At 44.4% G+C, this 23,572-nt stretch overlaps 1 protein-coding gene across 1 annotated transcript in view; it reads left to right on the forward strand.

Annotated features, from left to right (window-relative positions):
* Positions 1-7,388: 7,388 nt before the first annotated feature.
* Positions 7,389-23,572, forward strand: part of LOC138765726 (uncharacterized) — a 42,943-nt gene continuing 26,759 nt past the window's right edge. The window contains exon 1 of the mRNA XM_069942746.1: positions 7,389-7,604. The gene's annotated coding sequence lies outside the window, so the exon portion shown is untranslated. The remainder of the gene's footprint in view (positions 7,605-23,572) is intronic.

A 23,572-nucleotide genomic window follows, 5' to 3' on the forward strand; every position in this document is an offset into this window, starting at 1 on the left:
CTTCCAGGAACAAATAATCAGAATATCAACAAGTAAAGCAAACTTCTAGTAATGTTTATTGTCAAGGTTGCTATAAACAGAACAACATATTCTAAGCAAGTTGTTTTGTATAGAAACATTTTATTAATCATTGACTTTTTAAGTGTACATATAGCTGGTGATGAGGCCAACAACAGTGATGCAGACAGGGCCGTATTTACCACTAGGCACCCATGGTCCAGTGCCTAGGGCAGCACCAGGGAGCAGGGGGAAGGAAACAACTTTTTATTTTTAAGTCTCCCACCTCCTTTAGACTTGCCAGTAAATCTGGTGTTGAGGGGGATTTATGGGGGTATCTGTCAGGTCTGATGTGGTGGTGTTATCCAGTCACAGTATGGTGGTATTGGTCAGGTCTGATGTGGTGGTGTTATCCAGTCACAGTATGGCGGTATTGGTCAGGTCTGGTGTGGCAGTGTTATCCAGTCACAGTATGGCGGTATTGGTCAGGTCTGGTATGGTGGTGTTATCCAGTCACAGTATGGCGGTATTGTTCAGGTCTGGTATGGTGGTGTTATCCAGTCACAGTATGGCGGTATCAGGTCTGGTATGGCGGTGTTATCCAGTCACAGTATGGCGGTATTGTTCAAGTCTGGTATAGTGGTGTTATCCAGTCACAGTATGGCGGTATTGGTCAGGTCTGGTATGGCAGTGTTATCCAGTCACAGTATGGTGGTATTGTTCAGGTCTGGTGTGGCAGTGTTATCCAGTCACAGTATGGCGGTATTGTTCAAGTCTGGTATAGTGGTGTTATCCAGTCACAGTATGGCGGTATTGGTCAGGTCTGGTATGGCAGTGTTATCCAGTCACAGTATGGTGGTATTGTTCAGGTCTGGTGTGGCAGTGTTATCCAGTCACAGTATGGCGGTATTGTTCAGGTCTGGTATGGATGTGTTATCCTTTTTCACAGTATGGCGGTATTGGTCAGGTCTGGTATGGCGGTGTTATACAGTCACAGTATGGCATTATTGGTCAGGTCTGGTATGGCGGTGTTATCCAGTCACAGTATGGCGGTATTGGTCAGGTCTGGTATTGCGCTCCCCAAGATGGGGCGTCGTCAGGTTTAGAGCCTAGGGCAGCAGCAGCTGTTAATATGGCCCTGAATGCAGACGTACCTTCTTGGTGCCCTGAGTGTGAACTAAATTAAAATGTTATCTGGTGTTTACTGGAACCTTCTTTGGTGGGCACTGTTAGAAGGACGGAAGTATTTTCTGGACGGCACTGTATAATGGAATAACTAGCAGGGACTTTCAGTGGTGTATTGTCTCCTGGCTATAGATCTTCCATGATTTGCAAAAAATCTCTGCTTTTTTAACACAATTTTGCACATATCAGGGCAAAACTGCAGCCAGGAGGCAATTCAGTAACATTTGAGTAACATACTAAAGAACCTAATTATGTGACTATGATGCCACTATGGGTCCTACACAGTCTTCACTATGGAGGAGGAAGAATAAAGTTACAGGGAGGACAATCCGTGAAGAGAGGGGTATAAGGTGACCAGATAAGGTGGGATATGCATAAAAACCTCCAACGGATCAAAGGGCGCAGGTCCGGGAAGAATGGAATAAATATTGACGTATAAAATATTTATTGAGACTCGATGCGTTTCGGAACCGCACCGGTTCCTTTCTCAAGAGTTATAATGTTCAATCTGAAGCTCGCAGCGCTCCTGCTCCACGATAGTAGAAGAAGTAGAATACTCATACTCACGTTTAGATATGCTAGTGGGTCTGATACACCACAACCCGGGTCTCCGCTCAGACCAGCCGGGGGACCGGGAACCAAAGGGCAGGACAGTGCTGGGGCCGGGGAGGTGAGTGCATGTTATGTTCAGCCACCTCCTTCCCTGCTCTTTTGAAAAAAAAAAAAAAAAAAGGCCAACCCCGGACTTTAATAGACTCCTTCAATAGGATAAAAGGATAAAAAATAATAAGATCTTGTTAAGTGCATAACGTGATAAAGGATGTCACATGACTGGGCAGCTGTTTGTATTACAAAGCGTATGATATTGCAAAAGGTGATCCAGGATTTTGCAGGCCCTTGGGCAACAGAGCCTCAGCGGGCCCCTCATCCATCAATCCACTATGCACAATCACTTGAAACACCACTAACAAACACACATTACTGACACACAAACACTTACTGACCTACGCAGACACTTACATACACGTTACTGACACTGACTGACACACACACACACACACACACATACACACACACACTGAATGACACACATTAACCCTTTGAGGACCAGGCCCAAAATGACCCAGTGGACCGCGCAAATTTTGATCTTAGTGTTTCCGTTTTTCCCTCCTCCCCTTCTAAGAGCTCTAGCACTTTCAGTTTTTTATCTACAAGCCATGTAAGGGCTTATTTGTTACAGGAATAGTTGTACTTTGTAATGGCGTCTTTCATTTTACCATAACATGTATGATGGAATTCCAAATATATTATTTATGAAGATATAAATTGGTGAAATCATAAAAAAGAATGCAATATGGTAACGTTTGGGGGGTTCCTATGTCTACGTTATGCACTATATGGTAACAGCGACATGATACAATTATTCTATAGGTCAGTCCGAACACAACCATATGCAGGTTACACAGATTCTCTAATGTTATATATGTATTTTTTAATGAAATCCTTTTTTTTTGGCAATTAATTATAAATAAAATGGGACTATTGTGACGCTTATAACGGTTTTATTTTTTCACCTACGGGGCTGTCTGGGGTGTCATTTTTTCCGCCATGATCTCTAGTTTTTATTAATACCATATTTGTGAAGATCGGACGTTTTGATCACTTTTTATTAATTTTTTTATATATATAATGTAACATAAAATCGGTAATCTGCGCACTTTTTCCCCTCTTTTCGTGTACGCCGTTCACCGTTCGCAATGACGCTTGTTATATTTTAATAGATCGGACAATTACGCACGCTACGGTATATTATATGTTTATCTATTTATTTATTTTATATGTTTTATTTATATAATGGGAAAGGGGGGTGATTTCAACTTTTATTGGGGGAGGGGTTTTGGGGTAGTGTGTTGGTGTTTTTAACTTTTTTTTTTTTACACATTTGAAGTCCCTTTGGGGGACTTTTACATACATTACTTGGATTTCTACACTGATGAATGCTATGCCATAGGCATAGCATTGATCAGTGTTATCGGCGCTCTGCTCATTGAGCCTGCCTGTGCAGGCTTAGAGTAGCAGAGCGCCGATCGGACCGCATGGAGGCAGGTAAGAGACCTCCAGCAGTCCGTTTTACCGATCGGGACCCCCGCAGTCACACTGCGGGGGTCCCGATCGGTAAGTGACAGGGGACTCCCCCTGTCACTTACACTTAAACGCCGCGGTCGCGCCGCGATCGCGGCGTTTAAGGGGTTAATGACACGCGGCAGCGCTATCGCTGCAGCGTGTCATTGCCGGTGAGGTCCCGGCTGCTCACTGCAGCCGGCCCCCACCTCCTATGAAGCGCGCTCCGCTCCGGAGCGCGCTTCATAGCGGGAATAACACCCAGGGCGTACAGTTACGCCCTAGGTCGTCTGGGGACAGACTTCCATGGCGTAACTATACGCCCTGGGTCGTCTAAGGGTTAAAGGGGTAGTGAGGCGCCAAGTAATTATTCACAAAACAACACACATTACAAAGTTATACAACTTTGTAATGTATGTTATGTATGTGAATGGCCCCCTTCTCCGTGTCCCACCACCCCCCGCCCGTGGACCAGGAAGTGTAGTGCATTATACATACCTGATACGTGTTGGCCCCCGTCCACCGTCTTCTGACAGTGATGTAATCGTCGAGATGTAAGCCGACCCGCTCCTGCCGTCCCTCATGCCAACCCCCCTCTGCCGTGTCATAACTATGCTCAGCCGCGATTGGTGGAGCACAGTTATGCTCAGCCACGGGGAACACGGGGAAGGGGGCCATTCACATACATAACATACATTACAAAGTTGTATAACTTTGTAATGTGTGTTATTTTGTGAATAATTTCTTAGCGCCGCACTACCCCTTTAATGACTGACACACACAAACTTACTGAGTGACACTCAATACTGACTGACACACATTACTGACTGACACACACACAGAATTTACAGTTCAGTCATCTCCCGGTTCCTCTCTGCCTGACTGCTCTAAACACTGTAGAATGGAGGACCTTCTGATCATGTGATCAGGTCCTTCATCCCTCTCTCTCTGCAGGTCCTGGTCCTCCTTCTTGTGTTCTGATGTTCAGCCCTCTCACCCTGCACTACAGTGAGGCGGCTGAACATCAGAACACCGAGCCCCTCTCATCGTCTCTGGACCCCTGGAGGCACTGGCTAAGCCTTATGCTGACGCCGCCCCGGTTACATGTTACATATATATATATAGCCATGGGTGTATCTGCTAAGTATTCGGCTATGCTTCTCCTATAGTTTACGGTCACTTTATGTTATCTACACTTTATCAAGGCCTAGCGGAGGAGTCACATGATCCCTCTAACATATCTAATGAAGAGACCATAGACCAAAGTCAGTTAGCCATTAAAAGGTCTCAAGGAACTGAGAACTCTCAGTCTTTTATCATTTCTATCGACTGACCAACACAGTACACAGAAGTTGTACCTGACTCTAGGTATCACTTACATACAATCTTATCCTATCTAGTGATTGTCTTCAGGAGACTATACGGGAAGCATGGTATTTCTATGGTGTCCCTGTTTAGTTTTTACCTGCCGAGACAATACAAGATATTTACCAATAGCGTCATTCATTAGAAACCTTTACACATTCAAATGTATCTGAAGTAAAGGGATGGCTCAAGATAGGGGTTCACTTACTTTCTCTTTCACTTAGAAAAATATTATAAAATGTCCATACCACTGGCCATTGGTGCCGTACATCCATTCTAGCCCCTACTATGGCATATGCCTGGACAATCACTGCCCTCTCAGGTAAGTCCTCTATCCATAAGAAACTAGGTAAGTGCCTATAATCAGATAGATAAATCCATGATCTAAGACTCTCATGGACTTATTTACTTCCAGCTCTTGGCAGCCTCAATGGGTGCACCAGCTTAGAAATCGAGTACCAACTGACTTTTGTAGATGAAAGCATTAGGATCCTGTTCCAACAGAGGATTCCGCAGTGGTATTTAAAGGATCAAGTGTGGGATGCAGTGACATCTGCAGTGGCAATAGTGAGTATTCAGAAATCTGCCATAGTACGTCGGTAATTGTGTAAATAATACAGTACGTCCTATTGGCCCATGCCATGTGACCCGCACTGTCTGCCCTAACATAACGTATAAGGACAACCAGGGGAGTAGCTAATGTCTCTTGGGCCCTGGTGCAAGAAGTCAACTTGGACCCCCCCCCCCCTTCCTTGACCAAGCGATGCTATTGGTATATATATATATATATGTGCAAAAAAACTCGCAGCACTCAGAGAGAGAGAGGGAGAGAGAGTATATATCTCCCTATGGAGATGCCATGGAGAGCGATCTGCTGCCTGCAACATCCTTTAGCATGAGTGGTTTGGCAGTGGGTCAGTAATAGTTGGGGGGGGGGGGGGGCATTTCTTTGGAGGGCCGCACAGCCCTCCATGTGGTAGCCTGACTGCTAGGTACTAAGATGAGATCCTCAGACCCCTTGTGAGACCATATGCTGGTGTAGTTGGCCCTGGGTTTCTCCTAATGCAGGACAATGCTAGACCTCGTGGCTGGAGTGTGTCAGCAGTACCTGCAGGATTAGGGCATTAAAGCTATGGACTGGCCACATGAGATCCCTCAGGAGACCATCGGCCACCTCATCAGTAGCATGCCCAGGCGTTGTAGGGAGGTCCTACAGGCACGTGGAGGCCACACACACAATACTCAGCCTCATTTTGACTTTTTTATTTTTTCAAACTTAATTTTTATTATTTTTAATTAACATGCGAATGCCAAGTATTTTATGACGGTACACAGACCGCACACATTAGGTCAAGACAATAGTCACTGCACAATCCATTGATGATTTTTGTGTGATGATGTTGTCAGCACATTCAACTTTGTACAGAACAAAGTATTCAATGAGAATATTTTATTCATTCAGATCTAGGATGTGTTATTTGAATGTTCCCTTTATTTTTTTAGCAGTGTATTTAACCATAAGGGCCCCTAATGGGCCTTATAGTTAAATACAGTGGACTGACAGAGCTAGCAGCCATTGGCTCTCTGCCCTGCCAGTCAGTCTTGTGGCTGCTGGAAGGATTCTGTCTTCAGCCACAAGAGATTTTATATATATATATATATATATATATATATATATATATATATATATATATATATATATATATATATTAATATATATATATTGCTTTGCTTTGTGCTTAGCGTAGGGGTTTTTTTCTCAATGGGTACCATGAATCCTAGCTACAGATACTGACAGAAATGCTGACCAAAATACTGTGTGAACATTGCCCAAAAGTTCTCTGCTATGTGTCATATATAATACTGGAGTTTTTTATGTGGTCTCAAATTTTTTTAATCTACAGGGCCATAAAAGGGTGTTTTTTGCAAGACAAATTGATGTTTGTATTCACACCCGAATCTTTCCATAAAGTATAGCATGAAACTAAAAATATATATATTTGGAAGGTGGAAAAAAGGGCACTGTTTACTGTGCAGTAAATGTGATCTATGGGAGAGATCTATCAAACATGGTGTAAAGTGAAACTGGCCCAGTTGCCCCTAGCAACCAATCAGATTCCACCTTTCATTTTCCAAAGAGTCTGTGAGGAAAGAAAGGTGGATTCTGATTGGTTGCTAGGGGCAACTTTGCCAGTTTCACTTTACACCATGTTTGATAAATCTCCCCCTATAGTTTCCAGATCAGTACAATAACAACTATATTCAATTTAATAATCTTTTATTTACTTGTATTACCCTTTAAATTATAACTTTTAGTCTTTTTTTTTTTTTTTTTTTTTATAAATGTGCTTAACATTGCCCTATTCTGATCTCTATAAGTTTATTTTTTTATTTTTTTGGTCTATTGGGTCTACTTCTATATATACAGTATATAACTTTTTGATGACTTATTATTGTTATTATTATTTTTTATTTAAAAGACTGTTTCGTTTCAGAATTAATTGACGGTGGGGGATTTGATGCCAGGGGGCCTTTTTCTTTTACATGCTAATAAAGACTTCCTGTCATATTTCTTATGTTTCAGGCATCAAGGTTTACAGGACGTTATGATGAACGTTATAATAATGATGGAGATGACGAGCGTCAGCTTACAGTTAAGACCTTTCAGCCTGATGGAAACTTTCAAAGGTTTTTTATTAATCCCATTGATGTACTGTGTAATGTGAGTTGGTGAGAAGCTTCACATATACTATCAGAACACCCCTGCAACTCAGACCAGGAGTTCTTCTTTAACTTAAAGGAGAACAATCAGCAGAATAAATGAATCCAACCTGCTGATAGCTCCCTATTGTGCAGTCCAAAACAAAAGTATTGCAGAAACAACCATCAAGGAAGAAGGAGGAGACCAGTGTGAATTAACCTCAACAAACACAGTGGTAAATATCTCCTCTTTTGAAGTTTCTAATGCACAGGTCTCTCTTATTGTCCTGAATCTATGACAAATTGGTTTAACATTGAGTTAGATCTGTTTACATTTTTTAGGAGACTTTAAGCAACTCTGTACCCACAATCTGCCCAACCCCCACCCCAAACCGCTTGTACCTTCGGATAGCTGCTTTTAATCCATAGTAACATAGTAGCATAGTAAATAAGGTTGAAAGAAGACAAGAGTCCGTCAGGTTCAACCTAGGGAAACCGGAAACAATCCCTAGATCAACGTATCACTGGAAATCTAATGCCCATAACTTGTAAAATTATATTATAAGAAAAGCATCAGGCCTCCCTTAAACTTATTTAATGAATCAGCCATGACAACATCATGTGGCAGAGAGTTCTACAGTCTCACTGCTCGTACAGTAAAGAACCCGCGTCGATGCTGATGATGAAATCTTCTTTCCTCTAGACGTAGAGGATGCCCCCTTGTCATGGTTACAGACCTAGGAGTAAAAAGACCACTACAAAGATCTCTGTACTGTCCATTCATATATGTCTTTTTTCTAACGTAAATAACCCCAAGCTTGATAACCTGTTTTGGTACTGTAACCCACCCATTCCCTTAATGACCTTTGTTGCCCTCCTCTGCACCCGCTCCAGTTCAGCTGTGTCCTTCTTATATACCGGTGCCCAAAACTGTACACAGTATTCCATATGTGGTCTGACCAGTGATTTATAAAGAGGCAAAACTATGTTCTCATCTTTAGCATCTATACCTCTTTTGATGCATCCCATTATTTTATTAGCCTTGGCAGCTGCTGCCTGGCACTGATCACTAAAGTTGAGTTTACTGTCCACCAATACCCCCAGGTCCTTTTCCGAAGTAGTTTTACCCAATGTTTTATTATTTAGCACATAACTGTACTTATTATTTCTACAGCCCAAGTGCATAACCTTACATTTATCCACATTAAACTTCATTTGCCATTTCACTGCCCAAGCCTCTAGCTTCTCCAAATCCCTCTGTAATATGATATTATCCTTCTCTGTGCTGATTACTCTACCCAGTTTAGTATCATCTGCAAAAATGGAGATTCTACTCTGTAGCCCCTCAACAAGATCATTAATAAATATATTAAAAAGGAGTGGACCCAACACTGACCCCTGTGGTACCCCACTAGTAACTAAAACCCAATCTGAATATGTTCCATCAATGACCACCCTCTGTTTTCTATCACACAACCAGTTACTTACCCATTTGCATACGTTTTCCCCAAGTCCCAGCATCTTCATTTTGTAGACCAACCTTTCATGCGGCACAGTATCAAATGCCTTTGAAAAGTCCAGATACACAACATCCACAGCCTCCCCCAGGTCCAGTCTATAACTTACCTCTTCATAGAAGCCGATCAGATTAGTCTGACAGGATCGATCCCTCATAAATCCATGCTGGTGCTGCGTCATAAGATTATTTTCATTAAGATACTCTAGTATAGCATCTCTTACAAACCCCTCAAATACTTTACCTACTATAGATGTTAGACTTACGGGCCTGTAGTTTCCAGGATCACTCTTTGACCCCTTTTTGAATATTGGTACCACATTAGCTATGCGCCAGTCCTGTGGAACAATCCCTGTCGTAATAGAATCTTTAAATATTAGGAATAACGGTCTGTCTAACACAGTATTTAATTCTTGCAAAACTCTAGGATGGATACCTTTTGGGCCTGGTGACTTATGGATTTCAATGTTTTTAAGGCGTCTCCTCACTTCTTGTTGTGTTAGGCAGGTGAGATTTATGGGAGGATTTATATTATCCCTAGTCATGTCGTCTGTTATGGGATTCTCCTCTGTGAATACAGTAGAGAAGAATGTATTTAGTAGATTGGCCTTTTCCTCTTCCCCCTCCACCATTACACCCAGATTATTTTTGAGGGGACCAACATTTTCGGTTTTAAGTCTTTTGTTGTTTATATAGGTGAAGAACATTTTGGGATTCATTTTACTTTCTGTGGCTATCCTTCTTTCTGTTGCTATTTTTGCTTCTTTTATTTGTTTTTTACACATTCTATTCTTCTGTCTATAGTTGCTCAATGCTTCCCCACTACCTTCTCGTTTTAGTAGTCTGAATGCTTGTTTCTTATCATTTATTGCACCCCTTACAGCTGAAGTTAACCACATTGGATTTCTCTTATTTCTACTACGTTTATTCCCATATGGTATGTGTCATTCACACGATCTACCCAGGATGCCCTTAAATATATGTCCCATTTCTCTTGTGTACTTTTATTTTTGAAGGCATTGTCCCAGTCTATGTCCCCAAGGTCCTCTCTTAGTTTTTGGAAATTAGCCTTCCTGAAATTTAATGTTTTTGTAGCCCCTCTACTAATAATTTTATTGAAGGACAATTGAAAACTTACTATGTTATGGTCACTATTACCTAGGTGACCCCCACCTCTATTTTTGATATTCTGTCTGGCCTATTGGTTAAGATCAGGTCCAGGAGTGCCCACCCTCTTGTTGGTTCCTGTAGTAGTTGGGAAAGGTAATTATCTCTTACTATTTCCAAAAACCCACTTCCCTTCCTGGAGCTGCAGGTTTCTGCCTTCCAGTTGATATTTGGGTAGTTAAAGTCCCCCATAATAATGACTTCCCCCTGCTTCGCTGCCGCATCTATTTGTCTTATAAAAGATTTTCTGACTCTTCCACTATATTTGGAGGTTTATAACTCACTCCTATAAGAATTTTATTCTTCTTCGTCCCTCCCCTTATTTCTACCCAAAGAGACTCCACACTATTATTACTTATATCCTCCCGCAGAATGGGCTCAAGGCAGGATTTAACATATAGACAGACCCCTCTCCCTTTCTTATTTTTACGGTCATTTCTGAATAGACTATAACCCTGGATATTAACAGCCCAGTCATAGCTCTCATCCAGCCATGTCTCGCTTATCCCCACTATATCATATTTCTCTTAGTTAGTGAGGCTTCGAGCATTAGTATACATACATTTAAAATGTTTGTCCATATTCCCTTTCCTCTTGTCACTAGTGACTGTTCTATTCCCTCCCGCCACTCCACCCGCAAGATCTGTCCTGGGGTCCGTTCGGCAGGTGATGCAGTTATTGTCCTAAAAAAAATACTTTTAATCTTGCAGCCCTGTGTCAAATTGGCGTGGCCTAGAGTGTCTGTGCCCAGGCTTGCACCGCCTCTCCATCCCTCCTCCCCTCCCTCTTCATCATTAGGAATGCCCCAGGCAGGATTTCTTCTATTCATCACTTGTCTGAACACTGCACAGGTGCCTTAACGATCCAACACCTGGGCACTGCTGAGACAAGTGAAGAGTAGGAGAAATCTTACCCAGGGGCATTCCTAATGGTGAAGAGGGTAGGGAGGAGGGATGGAGAGGCGTTGCAGGCCTGGGCACAGACATACTAGGCCACACCAATTTGACACAGGGCTGCAAGTTTAAAAGTTTTTAGTACAATAACTGCATCACCCGCCGAACAGACCCCAGGACAGATTTTGGATTAAAAGTAGTTATCCAAAGGTACAAGCGGTTTGGGGGGGACAGATTGTGGGTACAGAGTCGCTTTAAACTGAGGGTTTGGAGTGAAACCATTAATATTACAGATAATGTTATAGCTGAGCAATGTGAACTGTCATTAAGTAAAATAAATTTGTTTGTACCCAATATCACGCCACATGAAATTGAGACATATATACATTTAGTCAAAACAGAAATAGAAGCCTTACGGAAAGATACACCAGAAGGTTTTTTTTAAAGCTCAATGTAATGCTCTACACGAATTGACTAGCAATGTGAATTTGACTATAAAACCTGCAAAGGCAAAGCTATAGTCATCATGGACTTCAAGGTATATATTAATGAGGTATACCGCCAACTTAACTATACAGATACTTACATACATCTGTCTGCTGACCCCACTAACAGGGGGAAGCTATTGCTACACACTATCATTATTAATGCTGTATCTCATAATATTATTATTGATTAAAAAAACTACATGATTTTCTCGGGGTTGATTACCCGATTATAACCAGGTTGTATATACAGTGGTGCCTTGGATTACAAGCATAATTCGTTCCGGGACTGCGCTTGTAATACAAATCAGTCTTAAACCAAAGCAAATTTTCCCATAAGAAATCACAGACAATTGGTTCCATAACCCAAAAATGATTTATTATTCTGAATAACATGTAAAACAAATGAAACAAACATTCAGAAACAGCATAATATGTGATATTATAAGTTACTGAACAGTAACGGAGAGGATGGGAAACACAAGGGCGGACAGAGACTGCAGGGAGCATGAAGGAATGAGCAGGACAGATGTGGGCACATACATGCAGCACTCTCTGTCCGGGGAGAGAGGGGTTACAGCTATGCAGAGATTACCTCCACAGTCCTGTCCCCTGATGCAAGCCCCAGCCTGAAGTGGATCTGCTATGATTTGGAAGGTGAGGGAGACTTCCTGGGTCAAAGTACATTGCTGTAGAACACACAATGCAGAACATGCCCCTCCTCCACTCCCCCTACCACCCAGTACTGGGAGCTCTTACACCAAAGCAATGCTCTTACACCAAGTCACAATTTTGAAAAACTGTGAGCTCTTACACCAAAATGCTCTTAAACCAAGTTATTCTTAAACCAAGGTACCACTGTATTATCTAAAATCCACAAATTCCCTCAACATCCCCCTGCAGGCCTATCGTGTCAGGACGAGGGTCTCTTGTCAGTCTTCTATTTTTTTTTTAGATCAGATTTTGCAGCCCTATGTAGTAAACATGAAGTCGTACAGTATATTAAAGATACAAGTGATTTTTTTAAACAAAATCAAAGATCTTTCTATACCAGCAGGAGCCATTTTAGCATCATTTGACATCACAATATAAAACATGAGAGGGGGCTGGCAGCCATTGAATGTTTGTTACAAGTAGGGATGAGCAAACCGAACCGTTACGAACCAGATTTGTTACGAACTTTCAAAAAGTTTGTGATGAAGTTCGTTAAAATCGCAACGGCGTCGCAAAACTGTACTTTAATTAGAGAATAGAACAGGCTACAAGGGATTATTACTCCTATAATCCTTTGTATCCTGTTATTATGTGAATATCAAGGTGTGTGACGTCACTCCAGGAACAGGAAGTGCCTGAGCGTCCATGCTCTTTCTCATTGTGTGTCTAGACTGCAGAGAGAGAGGAGATGTAAGTTAGGCAGAGAGGGAAAACACATAGATTACATATCCAAACAACTGGATAAGTACAGGGAGAGATAGAGAAGGAGTATATATTGTTTGTGAGAGAAGCCGGAGAGAGGAAGATAAAAAAATAAAAAAAATCGCAAGATCCAGGGAAAGCTTGATAAGCTCATACATAGTGAAAGAGGCTGAGAAATCAAGAGTTAGGTAGAGAGAGGGAGAGATAGCCATCTAACTCAAAAATCGTGATATCTAGGGAGAGATAGGGAGATAAAAAAAAAGAAATAGGGAGAGAAAAGTGAGAAGAGTCACTCAGGAGTCAGGACACGTAGCATTGAACCAGCTACTGTTCCGTGACAGAGAGGAGACGCTAGACGTTTGTTTGTTTGTTTGTGTTCAGCTGTTGTAGGTGACGCTAAGTCAGCGTTTGTGCTCTGCTGGTTGCCGTTAACCCCGGCTAGCTGCCCGCAACCAAAAAAGTTTAAAAAGAACCTTAAAAAAAAAAAAATTGGTTTGTTTGTTATCAGCTGTTCTAGGTGACGCTAAGTCAGCGCCTCACAAAAGCTGTTCGTTTGTGCTCTGCTGGTTGCCGTTAACCCCGGTTAGCTGCCCGTAACCAAAAAAGTTTAAAAAAAAACTTAAAAAAAAAAAAAAAAAAAAAAAAAATCGATCAACTGCTGCCTCATCCTCCTCAAGTAGCCTCTCCTCGATTATACTGGCCTGGAATCAATCAACTGCTGCCTCCTCCTGCTCTTCTAGTAGTTCTTTTTTAATTATACTGGCCTGTAATCGATCAACTGCTGCCTCATCCTCCTCAAGTAGCCTCTCCTTGATTATACTGGCCTGGAATCAATCAACTGCTGCCTTCTCCTGCTCTTCTAGTAGTCTCTTTTTAATTATACTGGCCTGTAATCGATCAACTGCTGCCTCATCCTCCTCAAGTAGCCTCTCCTCGATAATACTGGCCTGGAATCAATCAACTGCTGCCTCCTCCTCCTTAATTAGCCTCTCCTCCATAATACTGGCCTGTAATCGATCAACTGCTGCCTCATCCTCCTCAAGTAGCCTCTCCTCCATAATACTGGCCTGGAATCAATCAACTGCTGCCTCCTCCTCATATAGCCTCTCCTCAATAATACTGGACTGGAATCAATCAACTGCTGCCTCCTCCTGCTGCTCAACTTGTCTCTTCTCAACAATACTGGACTGAGAGGCGAGCAATCTACTGCTGCCTGCTCCTGGTTCTCGACTTGTCTCTTCTCAACAATACTGGCCTGGGTGCAATCAAGTGCTGCCGCATCCTCCTTGTAAACTTTTTTTTCCAATATTTTTTTTCACTATTTTGTCACTTTGATTCACTACATTTTATTAATTTTATTCCTTTTATTATTATTATTTATTTTTTTTCTCATTATTTTTGGAAATTTTTTCCCCACTTTTTTTCATTGTAATATCAACTGCAACTAAATGAAACTATACCCTATCACACTCCCTTTATTGTAGCTGCAATTATTCAGCCGTTAGAGCAAGGTTCGTTTTCGGTTCGGTTCGATCCGAAAGTTCGCCGGATCGAACCGAACTGAACTTTTCAAAAGTTCGCTCATCCCTAGTTACAAGGGTCTTCTATGTCTGATATGTGTAAGGACTTCATTGACTTAATAACTTTTTTTTTTTTTTTTTTAAAGAATTTATTTTATTTTTTGCACAGAAAAGACAGAACCATACAAAAGAAAGGTCAGGTACATTCCGCCCACCACAAGGTAAACAAAGGCACATCAACAGGGGCCAAATGCTATAAGTCTGATCAAACTACATTAGCAAGGTAGTAAAAGATATCAGTTATAATGCATCGTATAAAATCAGAGCTGCCACAGAGCAGGAGTACCCGACCACCCAGGGACGAGACAATGAAGACACACCCTCGCACCTCCCCCCCCCCCCCCCCAACCAGAGAGCCAGCAGAAAGGTCTACACATCTGCCGTTTCATTTAGCATAAGCCAGTGAATCCAGATTTTTTAAAAAATTTTTGGGGCACTTACGATGTTCATAGAGGGCCTCGTATAGCGGGACATATTTATTAACCAACTGTTTCCAGCGGGCCAAGGAGGGGGTATCTGTACACTTCCACTCCATAGCTATAATCTTTTTGGCACAGAACAAAAGGAATCTAATGAATACCCTGTAGTATTTGTTACGTGTGAGTCCATTGACCTAACAGGCACACGGAGGGGGTAGAAACAAAAGGAAAATCAAAATGATCGGACAGAAATTGCAAAACGGAGCGCCAAAAGGATTGAATTTTTGGGCACGACCACACAGCATGCATGAAGGTGCCGACATCTGACATACACTTGAAACAAGTATCTGATGGGGACACTCCCATTTTTCTGAGTCTCTCCGGAGTGTAGTATGTACGCATCAGAAAGCGAAACTGGATCAACCGGTCCCTAGCACTGACTACGGTAGGATAATAGGTATGTACCACCTCTTTCCACTGCTGATCACCCAGGGAGGGGACATCTACCACCCATCTCTCATACGCCTTCTGGAAAGGGGACGAGTCCTCTGGACTCAGCATTAAATAACCGAGCATCAGGGCCTTATCCAGGTCAGGGGATCCCAGGAGCTTCTCTGCCTGTGTGAATTCCAAGGGAACCGTAAGGCTGCCAAACTGAGTGCGAACAGCATGCCGCAACTGTAAATAGTGAAAAAATGCTGAGCGCCGGATCCCATACAGCTCACACATGTCAGAGAAGGAGCGGAACACATTGTCAGGGGAAAAAACGTGGGACAGATATCGAACCCCATGCTTCCCACAGAGAGCCGCGCCCTGTAAACCTATGAGTTCCGGGAGATGGGGGTTAAGCCACAGAGGGGTACGAGGAGAGAGGGACGAAGAAGGCATCTGTTTTTGTACAACCCTCCACACCTTCTGTACCGTAGCTAAGGGAGGGAGCCAGGGAGAAGAGGGGGTGTACCTATAAAGGGTATTCGTCAGGCCCTCGTAAGACCCAACCAGCGCCCCGGCCAACGCCACCGCTGAATTGCTGAGGTCCAGATCCAGCCACCAATTAGCATATACCAATTGAGAGGCTAGGAAATACATGTGGTACATGTTGGGAGCTGCGAGGCTCCCCCCGATGCTTAGGCGCTAGGAGGTGAGAGTATCCAATCCTAGGAGACCCGCCTTACCAGTAGAAGGATCTCAGAATCTTAGCTAGATCTGCAAAGAACTGCCTGGGAGGAAAGACAGGGGAAGCATGAAAGATATAGAGGAATTTAGGTAGAAAGATCATTTTGAAGATGTTTATCCTACCCAGCAGAGAGAGTGGCAATGGCCCCCATTTTTGCAACCGAAGGTCAGTGGCCGACAGAAGAGGCGTGAGATTCAGTGACATATAACTATCTATTGAGGCGGTGACCTCCACCCCCAAGTACCGGAACTGGCGGGTCACCTGCAACCTATCCGGCAAGGTGACAGGCAAGGGAAGAGAGGATGACAGGGGCATAAGGACCGACTTAGACCAGTTCACCATTAGGCCAGAAATTACACCAAAGTCATGGATAAGCGACATTAGCGCTACCAAAGAGGATCCCACATCTGCAAGGTACACTAGAGTATCGTCTGCATACAGCGACACCTTCTCTACTATTGATCCTCTCTAAGGGCCCGTAATGAAGGGTGAGGCACGGACAGCCGCCGCGAGCGGCTCGATAGCTATGGCAAAAAGTAGGGGAGACAGCGGGCAACCCTGTCGTGTCCCACTCCCAAGAGAGAAGGAGGAGGAGATATCTAGGTTGGTACGGATTCTGGCTGAGGGCTCCGCATATAACAGTCGAACCCAAGCCCGAAATCTCGGACCAAACCGCATCCTGCCGAGCAGAGACCACAGATACGGCCACTCAACAGAGTCGAAGGCCGTGTGAATATCAAGACTGAGTACATGAACCCGGTCTGGTCAGGATTAGTGGATCCGGAAAGTCAGAGTTATGTTCCCAATAGGAGGAGTGAGCAGTTGACAGAGCCTCCTGCACCACCTCGGAGGTTAACCATCCGGGTTGCATACGCCACAGCTTAGAAGAGGAGGGACAGGATAGTTGGAGGGAGACTAGCAAGGCAGAATGATCTGAAATCCCTCTACTGGTGTAAGAGATTTCCCCAACACGGGGCAGTAAATCAGGAGATGCAAAGGCCAGGTCAATCCTTGAAAAGGTACCATGTACCTGCGAGAAGTATGAGTACTTCACCGTTTGCGGAAACCTCCAGCGCCAAACATCCTGTAAATAAAGAGCAGCACACCAGGCGTTGAGCCGGCCGGAGGCCGGGTCTACACCACTCGTCCGGTCCAAGGAGGGATCGGGCACCGCATTAAAGTCGCCAACCACCAGAACAGGGTCTGCAGGGAAAGAGGATAATTGAACAGAGATTACGTCCAGGAGAGACTCAGAGAAGGGAGGGGGGACGTACAGTGAGACCAGGGAAAAAGACAGACACAACTGACACACACAATGAAGGATCACAAATCGGCCAAACTGGTCACATGCCACCTGAGAGACCGTTATAGGTAAAGCTTTAGAGATGAGTACAGAAACACCTCTAGAGGACGTGGAGTAGGTGGCATGGTACCCCTTGGCTATCCAGGCCCTCTTCAGGGCCAGAGTTTTCTGTCCGACCACATGGGTCTCCTTCAAACAGATGATGTGAGGAGAATGGCGTTTCACAAAGTCCAGCACGAGAGCCCTCTTAAACTTGGAGTTGAAGCCCCTCACATTCCAGCTGAGTACCTTAAGGTACGCCATTGCATGGGCTATAAGAATATATGGGACCCAACCTAGCCACCGGCCGAGGGGGAGAAAGGCGCAACCACACACACCACCAACCACTCCACCTATCACACAAGACAGACGAGAGACAGACACATAGCATAAAACACATGAAAAGCATAAACATCCTAGTCAACCTGACTGGGTACCCAACTCCCTAACACTACAAAATTATAAGTGCAGACCTTAAACCCTAACTGAGCACTAAGCTATGGGGCCAGTTGCTGCCGAGGCAGAGGACTCCAACTACAACTAAAAAACTCACACTAAAACTATCCTCCACCCCCCCTAACCAAGTAACTAAGAACAACCCCCCCTCCCCCCCATAAGGCATGTGAAATAGGGAGCAATTATTAATCGGAGACCCATGGAATGTCTAGTGTAGACAGGCAGTCTCGGATGTGAAGACAACCGGAACATCAGGAACAGGCAACAATCCCAACAGGATACTCCTCAATCAGCCGGCAAAACCTGCGGAGCCGCCTCCACCCGGTCCAGGGCGGCCGAGGGTGACGTGAAGAATTTGGTAGTATTACCATCCACCACTCTCAGACGAGCAGGATACAGCATGGAGTATTTGTAGCCTTTGGCACGGAGTTTGTTGCGGACTTCCGTAAATTGAGTACGCTGTTTCCGTATTTCCACGGAGAAATCAGGGTAGAAGGACACTCTGCTGTTGTCAACCAGGACTTCCCCCTTAATGCGGACCGCTCTCAGGATGGCGTCACGGTCACGGAAATGTAGCAGCCTAATCAGGAAAGGCCGGGAAGGGGGTCCCCGGTGGCAGAGGTTTAGCAGGGACACGATGGGCTCGCTCAATCGTGAAGAAATCCGAAAAAGTCTCAGCTGGCAGGGTTTGGCGCAGCCAGCGCTTGGTGAATTCCACAGGGTCATCACCTTTCGTTTTTTCAGGCAGCCCCACAATACGGACATTATTCCTCCGCAGTCTATTTTCAAAGTTGTCCGCTCGGGCCATGACAGCTTTCATCTGCCGCTGCAAGTCCCCAATCTGTGCAGGAATAGGTCAGACAGTATCTTCCATCTCTGAAACCCTCCTTTCCACTTCAGTGGTGCGCTCACGGATCTTTTGGGTTTTATGCCCCAGTATGACAAAGTCTTGGCGTAACTCGTCCACCTTAGTAACAAGCATCGATTGACAAGTATTTATAGCCGCCAGGATTTCCGAGAACTTCCCATCAATAGCAGAAGCTGAATTTTGGGACCGCTCAGGAGAATGAGGTCTAGGTGGGCTTGGAGAACCCTCAAAACAGGAAACACGACCATCCCGAGAGGCGTCCCTGTACCTGGACCTGGAGAAACGTTCCAGCTGCTTAGCGGCTTGGGCCTGCACCTTCTCAGAGAGGGGACTATGTCCTCCGGAGGGCTCCTCCACACCCTCAGATCCAGAGTCTATGTCCGAAGGGGGACGGGAGGGAGCAGCAGGAGTCCCCTTACCCTTCTTGTTCTTATTGGGGTTATTTCCCCCTCTGGAACCTCCCATGGTGTTCGGAGGATAGGCAGCCCAAGTATCGCCGCCACCAGTAAGGATGTTAACAGAATACAGTCAGGAAGAGGCAGGCAGGTGTATAGGTAGTAATAACAGGCAACAGCAGTCAGCCTCACAGGGAGATCCCAGCTACAGGAGACACAGTAGCAGTCACAGCAGTTTATGTCCTCCACACAGCCAGTAAGATAGGAGAGCACACCAAATCCTGCACTCAGGGCAAATGGATTGAGGAGAAAGGAGCACAACCAATGTCAGTGTTGGGAGGTGAGGACTGTAATCCACAAAAGTTCAGTACCTGCAGGGCAGTAGAGGGAGGACTGACATGTGGCCAAGATGGCGGCCGCGGTCGTCCGGAAATGGCGGAACGGCCCGGTTTGAGGGGTGCCACCCCAGTAGCAGTGCCGCCAGCTGCAAGCTTCCCCCCACTGATCCCACTAGGTAACCAGTGGTGGGGCACAGGGGACAGGCACGAGCAGCACTCAGTCCAGAGAGGGGAGAGGAGGGGGAGGCCCGGATGTTAATGGCGGACGCTGGGGGAGGGAGGAGCGGAGCCGGGCACCTTCACCGCCCGCCACGCCACTGGCACTAACCGAGGGGCCGCCACGGCCTGCACTGATCCCAGGAGACCGCAGGAGGCACCGGAGAAGTAAGTAACTGCTGTCCGGCTGCCGGCGATGACGTCACTGGAAGGCGCGCGCGTCTTCCGTCCCGCTGCCGCGCCGCCAGCTCCACTAGGCCGCACTTTCAGGGGGTCCCACACGGGTCACCACCAACCACCGGATCCGCCAGAAGGGGTGTGGGGGTCACCGGGCGCCACAGGGGGTGAGTTGGAGTCGAGGGGGGGAGCCCAATCAGGATATTGTCAGGGTTTTAGGTCAGGAGGTGCAGGAGCTCCAGTGAGGCACGTCTGCCTCAGTCAGCCATCAGACCACGACCCCGACTAATAACTTTTTTACGTTTGGCAAGCATTGCTATCTACAATGGCCATGGATTCTAATGGAGCACCCAGCTATGTAAACCTGTATGTGCAGCACTTGGAGGAGACATTCGTCTGTGGATCCCACCATGCCACACACGTACGTGGCTGGTGGAGATTCATAGACAAGGTCTTCCTCCTGTGGACAGGCACTGAAAGTGAGTTAATGGAATTTTGGCGATTTTTAAACAACATGGACCCAGACATCAAATTTTCATTACAACATTCCACAACTCGGGTTACATTCCTGAGGTATATATTGAGAACGGACGTCTACGTAAAGACATCCATTATAAACCAACGGAAAATAACACATTATTGAGACAGCTTGAAGAATAGTTGAGCGTCACAGGCAGAACATCAATGGGGTGGACAGAGAAACCCTATTGCAAATATCTTCACCCAAGACGTCAGTGACTAGGATTCCATTTGTGTCCACATTTACTTCACATAGTAAAGAGAGAAGCCAAATCGTAAACAAACACTGGGCCATTATACAACAAAGTTATCCACATATAAAGGAGTTCCAGAATAGACCTTTATTATCTTATAGGAGAGCACGTAATTTAAAAGATCAATTGGTGACCACGGATATAAAGAGGGGTAGAGATTGAGAAGATACTCTATCTCTACCCCGTACCCTTGTTTGAACTGTGTTAATTGTTGTTACATGATAAAAGGCAGCAACTTCAGGCATCGGCGTACAGGTAAAATGTATGACATTAGAAAATATCTCACCTGTACCTCTAAATGAGTAGCTCCATTTATAACCATTAGAAGGGGCGAGCTGGCACTATGTAGGTGGGGCAGTTCTCTTAACGGTGCCCCAGTTCTCCATGTGCTCTAACCAGACCAAGGAATAAAAGACAAACCATCGGAATGGCACAGAGGATGAAGATAAGACACATATTTTCCTCCTCTGCGTCTTCTGCACAATAGAGAGGTATCAGCAGGTTAGAATTGTCTGATCTGCTGATATTTCCACTTAAATTCAGTTCAAAAAGCAAAAGAAAAGATGTTATGATTGGCGGAATCAACATGTCAATTCTTTGAGCGGAGAGAGGAGGAAGCGGAGGCGCACGTGCCCTCCCATAAAGACTCTGCGGGACACTTAGGCTAGTGGGATTCCGACGATTTTACTCAGTGTGAACTGACCCTTGTAAAGTAAAAAAAAAACAAAAAAAAAAACACAATATGTGGTGTCCCACTAGGGGTGTTACTGTTGTTCACACCCTTCGCAAAAGTCTGTACTTTTTGTGCTCTTATTGCAGTCAAAGTAGTATTTAAAGATGACCACTAGATGTCGCTATATTATGTGTCTAAGTGTGGAAACTGCACAGCTGAAGTGTCTTACATACTGGTACACAAACACAGCTAAGTGTGTTTGTGTACCAGAATCTTTACTTTCTTCTGTCCTATCTTCACTTTCTGCTCTTTTGTTACACTATTTCCACCCAACCACAGCGCACATTACACACTGTACAGGAAGTGAGTTACGCGGAAAAGAGGAAGAGTAGTCTAGTCCTAGTCAGTGCCCCGCATGGGTAGGACGCAGGACAGAGCTCTGCTTCAAACTTCTTTCTCGACAACTAAACACAGCACTATGCAGTGCTAAAGCCTCTTAAGGGAGGACCAGCCTACAGATCATCTCAACCCACGTTGTGGACTAGGAATTGTGGACAGGAAAGTATCCACTACAAGAGCCAAAGAGCTAGGAACTGATCCGGGTGGAGCAAAGTTACTAGAAAGTCTATGAACTCCATCTCGCAGCGCAAGTGTCAGCCAGGAAACCCTCAGCACTCTGCTCAACCCAGGTAACTAGGTCTGGGGCCTGTGTCACCTATTAGTACGGTTCAGCCAACGCTAGTGGGCATAAGGTGTTGTGAAGACTCTAGGAAGGTCAATACACAGGCATAGGTTTGCTCGTTCTTCTTCTTCTTCTCAAGTATTCTTTTCTACACTCCAACATCCCGGCAGAGCACATTACTACTTGGGTTGAGACTCTCACGGCACCCTCCTCTCTACTACGCTACCTCAGTACAACTCTACCAACTCTACTACATCCTACTCAGCAGTTATCACACAGATCTGGTGGTTTTATGTTCAAGTATTTATTGGAACTCTATCAAGTGTATATCCGAGCTCATCTGTATTACCTGCTGCACATTTGCCAATACTAAAACAAGTCAGCGTCATACAAGGAGTCTGTGATTATTCACTACCACCTGCACAGCATATACAGCGCAACCTTGGGACATCTCCCCTTTCTGTGGGTGGTGGATCCTACTATTCGGGAGGGTCACTACACCGCTCCGGCCATCTGTGACTACTTTATCCATGACAACACTATCCCAAGGGACCCAGTAGCAACCCGACAGGACACCGACCACAGGGGAAAAGGGTACCACCGGCCTTACTCCTTAAAAGCAGGCGTGCCATCACACCTGTGTGCCCATCAGGCACTGGCATCACGTGACAATAAACCCTTAAGGTCCGGCTGTATCTCGGCCATCCACCACAAGAAGTGGTGTCACTTTTTTAAAATGGCGTTTGTCATTTTGAGTTCCAAAGGATGTCAGTGAAGTTGTCTTTTGAAGGTCCATTAGATTTATTATTAACCCCTTCATGACCGAGGTCATTGGTGCCCAGATGTTCGGGTCAAATTAATGCAATGTTCCTCCCCGCCTTCTAAGAGCCATAGCGCTTTTATTTTTCCTCCTACAGGGCTGGTTGGGGTCATTTTTTGCACCATGATCTCTAGTTTTTGTTGGTATCATATCGGTGTAAGAGACAATTTTTAATTGCTTTTTTTTCTGATTTATAACAAAAAAAAAAAATCAGCAATCCTGGTGTGTTTTTTTTTGTTTTTTTTTTACATTTACGCCGTCCACCGTGCAGGAACAATAATGTCATATCTTAATAGATTGGACATATCCACATACTACGATATGTAATATGTTTATTTATTTATTTATTTATGTTACAAATTTTTTATAATGGGCTAAGAGGTATTTAAAATTTTTATTGGGGAGGGGATTATAAAGGTTTTTTTTAAATAGTTTTAAAAACTTAAAAATTTTTAATTATACTTTTTTTTTTTTAACTTTTATTTTATAGTTTAATCTGGGTTCACACATTTCAGTAAGAATTTTGGTCCTCACATTGCAACCAAAACCAGGAGTGGATTAAAAACAGAGAGGCTCTGTTCACACAATGTTGAAATTGAGTGGATGGCCGTCATTTAATGGCAAATAATGGCCGTTATTTTATAACAAAGGCCAATGTTTTAAAATAACGCCAATTATTTGCCATTAAATGACGGCCATCCACTAAATTTCAACAGTGTGTGAACAGAGCCTCTCTGTGTTTTCAATCCACTCCTGGTTTTGGTTGCAATATGAGGACCATAATACTGACTGAAATATACTGTGTGTGAAC

This window comes from Dendropsophus ebraccatus, chromosome 10, assembly GCF_027789765.1.
Source record: "Dendropsophus ebraccatus isolate aDenEbr1 chromosome 10, aDenEbr1.pat, whole genome shotgun sequence".
Classification (NCBI taxonomy): domain Eukaryota; kingdom Metazoa; phylum Chordata; class Amphibia; order Anura; family Hylidae; genus Dendropsophus; species Dendropsophus ebraccatus.